The sequence below is a fragment of the Lolium rigidum genome, chromosome 6 (assembly GCF_022539505.1).
Source record: "Lolium rigidum isolate FL_2022 chromosome 6, APGP_CSIRO_Lrig_0.1, whole genome shotgun sequence".
Taxonomy (NCBI): domain Eukaryota; kingdom Viridiplantae; phylum Streptophyta; class Magnoliopsida; order Poales; family Poaceae; genus Lolium; species Lolium rigidum.
Window position 1 is genome coordinate 49,939,355 of NC_061513.1, and position 5,468 is coordinate 49,944,822.

Below are 5,468 nucleotides of genomic sequence, written 5' to 3' on the forward strand. Positions count from 1 at the left end.
AAAAAATTGCTGAGATGATCATTGTCTGTTTGTCTTGTCATTTTGGAATGGGATTGCTCCTACAAGAGTACCTCCATATCATCGGGCAAGAGGTACATCGTTGGCGGTTCTCAATGATACATGTATACTTACAATGACAAGAACTTATTTGGAACCTAAGTTGAGTAGCATGAGGTTTAGGTACTCGCATTCAAGGGGCATGAGATTTTCAACTTGTGATTTGCAAGCATATAGCTCATTTTTGACTCACATTAACTTTAACCATTCAAGATGCTTATGATAGAGGCAATGAGAGCTCAAAGCTAATACGTACCATAATTTTTGGAAGGTTTATAAAACTTGTTTATCTTGCTTACTCTGCAAAGAGTGTCTCTTTTACTTTTGTGTTGAGTCTTCATCTTATACTTTATGCACCAATTAAGAGAGCATAGTTGTCATTCTTAGTGCAATGTGCATAGTCCCAAAATTATTGTTGATTGGTTCATGATTGTGCTATTGCTTGCTCTAAAATTACTTGTATATAGTCACCCTTTGAACTTTAAAGGTGTCATAGCATTTATGTTTTGCTACTCCATAAAGGACATGTTGAGTACCACTTTGTTATGTTTACTTTATGCTCATAAACAAACGATTGCTTTCAATGCACTATTATTCATGATCCTTTGTTTGAGTTGCTTTTCATGTTATAACATAGTTGCTAAGTTCTTTTGTTAGAGTTATATCTATCATGCCTATATTTAGAGTACTTTGATCCCAGCTCACAATGTTTTACATGCTTGATTAAGACTGTGTTGGCTGCATGTCACCTCAAAAATTATTTTGTTATCACTTACCTACTCGAGGACGAGCAGGAGTTAAGCTTGGGGATGTTGATACGTTGCAAACGTATCTATAATTTTTTATGCCCCATGCTTGTTTTACACCAATTGTTATATGTTTTGTTTACACTTCGTGACACTTTTATACATTTTCCGGCACTAACCTATTAACAAGATGCCACAGTGCCAGTTCCCTGTTTTCTGCTGTTTTTGTATTTCTGAAAAGTTGTACAGGAAATATTCTCGGAATTGGACGAAACAAAAGCCAAAGTTCATATTTTTCCCTGAGCGAAGACGACGAAGTCCAGAGGAGAGACAAAGGGGGCCACAGGGTGGCCAGACCTACCCTAGGCGTGGCCTGGCCCTGGCCCGCGCCTAGGGGTGGCCTGGGGCCACCAGGTCTCTACCAACCTCGCCCTTCCGCCTATATAAATTTCCCGATGCAAAAACCCTAAATATACAAGCCTCCGCCCACGAAAAGTTTTGTAGCTCCGCCTTCGTTGCAGACAAGATTCGGGGGACATAAGTCTCTATTCCGGCACCCTGCCGGGACGGGGAATTGCCCCCGAAGCCATCTCCTTCGACTCCACGGCCATCTCCATCGCCGTTGCTGACTCCCATGATAAGGAGGGATTAGTTCTCTCTCGAGGCTAAGGGCACTACCGGTAGCTATGTGGTATATATCTATCTCCCATGGTGCGATCTTTATGTGACCATGAGCTTTGTAATCTAGATGTTGTTATGCTATTCAAGTGGATTTTACTTATGTGATCTCCGGAGACTCCTTGTCCCACGTGTGTAAAGATGGAGCATGTGCACCGTGTGGGTCTCTTAGACTATATTTCACAGAATACTTGTTCACTGAATTATGATTTGAGTTGGATGTCTATAAAATTATGGTGTGTTAGTACCTCTTATGAATGCCCAAAGTGCAGCGCGGGGTGTTCATTAGTACTTGGGAATACATCTTTAAGGTTTGCTTTTGCAGCCCTACACGGTGAATTAGTGTTCGTTATCTATCCGGAGAGTATTTCAGAGTAGCACAGTGAAGTGCTTATATTTATATTCCTTTATGATATCATTGTTGAGAGTGACCACTAGTGAAAGTATGATTCCTAGGCCTTGTTTCCAAACATTGAATCACTGTTTATTTATTGTTTGACTGCATGTTTACTTGCTGCCATATTTATTTCAGATTGTTATCACCACTCATATTCATCCATATCACTTGCATTTTACTATCTCTTCGCCGAACTAGTGCAGCTATACATCTGACAAGTGTACTGGGTGTGTTGGGGACATAAGATATTTCTTGTATCGTAATTGCAGGGTTGCTTGAGAGGGATATATTTGACCTCTACCTCCCTAAGTTCGATAAACCTTGGGTGATCCATTTAAGGGAAACTTGTTTCTGTTCTACAAACCTCTTCACTTGGAGGCCCAACACTGTCTACAAGAATAGAAGCGTGTGTAGACATCAAAGAGTTATTTCTTCTTCTCCTCTTCTAGCAACCTACAAAGCAAAGTTTTATCTAGCTTGTGTCCCCAACTCCACCGTGTGGTTGTCAAGCACAAGGTTTCGTATTACAAATATGAAATATAAATATAAATAAAGTAAACTAAGCAAACAAGATAAATGCAATGAAAGGAGGTTTTTTTGGGTTTTGTGTATTTGCAATGAAAAATATTTTTGTATTTTCGAAATAATTAATGGCAAAAAAATATTAAGCGTGATAGTTGTGTTGGAAAGCTGTTTCTAATGGATTAAAACTGACCGGGGTTCATGGGTTCACTTGTCTACTCTTTTTTTAAGTTGTAGTGGACACAAACAATTCATCAAAGACATAATATTGGTGGAACTTCAACATGTGATCAATAAGCCGTCATATGGGCATCACGTCCTAACATAGAGATGATGCAACACATCTCTCTTATAATACTGAAGATGGGAAAAAATCCAAGCAATTTTGAATTAAGAATCAACAGATCGAGTACAACCTTAAGTAATTTGACATAATGTTTGAATTACAAATATGCTACCTTGACCAAACACGATTATCAAGCCGCTACTTGATAATTATAGCACATGAATTCACTTTATCTCTAGTGAGGCATCAAAAGAAAGGTAAATACCATAGTAGATCTTGAATTTGTTGTCACTATTCAATCACTACCACTATGCTATTCCATCTAATACACACTTCTCCCCACAAATGATCTTGCATATAAGTTTGTTCAGAACAAGTACTTAAGAACGGGGTACATGATATGCATCTATCAATACATATTAAACATAATAGGTTGCAATCTCATATATAAATCATAGAATAAAGATCCACCACATAGGAATTATATATATAACCATAATCATGTTGGGCAGCTCATATGATAATAGATCTATAAATAACAAGAGAGAAATAGATCAACCTACTGCCACAACCCCATATTCCAGAGGTGGATTACTCCCTATTCATCATGGTGATGATGGTGGAGATATTGGAGAAGGTAGAAATCCCTCCTGCGGCGGTTCCGGACGAAGTTTCTCCCCCTCCAATTTTCGTTGGTTCTGGCTCTGTTTTGGTATTTCGGCGTTTTTGCGGCACTCTCCTCGAGGAAGCCTCGGGTGGTCCTTTATATAGATGTTTTTATGTCAGACGAAGTCAATGGGCGAAAGAATCAAGCGAATCGGACGGCCGAGAACGGAAAGACCTTGGGTGGCGCGCCCATCCCAACTAGGCACGCCACCTGGGCTCTTTTGGCCCTCCTGACCTTTCTCGTGAGGTCCAAGTGCTCCACATGCTTCTCTTGATGAAATATTGACATCCCCAAAACCCTAGCTCCATTTGACTTTTTTTAGGTCTCTGAAAGCTAAAAATACACAAAACACTGTTTTCCTGTCCTGTAGGATTATAACCAAAATAATGGGAATCATTTTTAAATCCCAAAAAATCAATACGAAACATGGATATACCATTATATATGTTGCAAATATGTGGGGATATGTGTAAACAAACTGCAAAGTTCACGCATGCATGTTACATGCATCACCAGCCATTGGCGTAGCTAGTCAGGGGGGCAACGCCTATTTTTTACAAGGCTTAGAATTTTTTTTAGAGCAGTTTGCCCCTAGATACTGATTTTTTTTGTTGCCCCCCGCCCATAAGTTCTTTGCAAGCTCCTGATTGTCACCAGCCGACCCGGTATAAGTGTAAACTCTGATCCCTCCGTCCATTCATATTTCAAATATGTGTGTAATACTCAATTATGCATAGGCCTATGATGACAACGATTGTGTGATGACGGGCATGATCAATGAGGGACGACCTATGGATAATCACCAAGAGACGAAACAAGATGACGCGTATATACATGAAGAGCCATTGTTTGGCGATGCACTCACTTGACCACCCGGAAACAAAAATATGAAAGAGAATCAGAGCATAACACTGACGTAAAAAAGTAGTTCCTTTGTGATTCTATGATGGGAATTGGTCAAGATCTAATTTCTGGCACCGAGCAAAAAAGGAGGGGAATATTCGAAGAGGGTCATGAGGTACTTTCATGAGTGTAGATACTTCAATCCCTACAATTTTGAGAGTGAATGGAATGCAAACTCCCTTCAAAAGAGGTGATCATTTATCCAAGTTGTAGTGAAATAAGTTTTGTGGTGAATATGAACATGTTGTGAACCGGGCATCGATGTGCAAACCTTTTTTTTGAGGGTTGAACAGTGGGAAAAATCCCACTGATATTTTTTATTTATTAATAAAAGAAGGTCTTATTACAATAATTACAAAGGAACTAGAGAACTACAGAACTACACTTGAGACTGGAGCCATTCTTTGAAGGTTGCTGTATGTTTTTTCTTAATCTTGTAAGCAACCAGTCTTTGGAGATAAATTTCCTTCCAACTGGGAAAATACGGTCGTATATCATTAAAGATCTTATTATTTCTTATAATACAGATGCCCCAAGCAGCCAAAAATGATAATATACATAGCAACAAAAGGAAGTTTCAACCTGTCTTTGATGTCATAGAATGCTTCCACAGCTGATAAGTTCCTACTCCTTTGTGGACAAATGAAATCCCATCATTGGTATGCAAATGGACATGCCCAGAAAAGATGTACTAATGTTTCCTCCTGTGGGCATTGCAAAGTTGCACATGAGAAGGTTGGCAGAATACACTTCTTTCTTCCTAGAAGGTTTCTGGTGTTTAATCTGTCATGAAGCAGTAACCAAAAGAAGAATTTGTGCTTTGGATGTCATGAAGACTTCCATAACCATGTGAAAATCTGTGGTGCAGGCTTAAAACCAATCAACACTTTATATGAATTCTGGGAGGAAAAGTAATTATTCCCCTAGATGTAACTCCATTGATCTTGGTTCCCTTCGTGGATTTTGATTACTGCATTTTGGAAAATTTTCTCAAACATTTGGATTCATGAAAAATTGCCCGTGAAAGATGAAGGTGAAAAGGTCTTCCAAGAACTCCATATGAACCACTTGGTGTACTGTTTGGTCATTCCTCTTCTCATGGGAAGCAAGGTGGGGCAGGCTGGTGTTGTAAACAAGAATCATTCCAGAGATCTGTCCAACAGGATGCAGCTTGCTCATTTCCAAGGTTACATCACGCCATTGCTTTGTAAC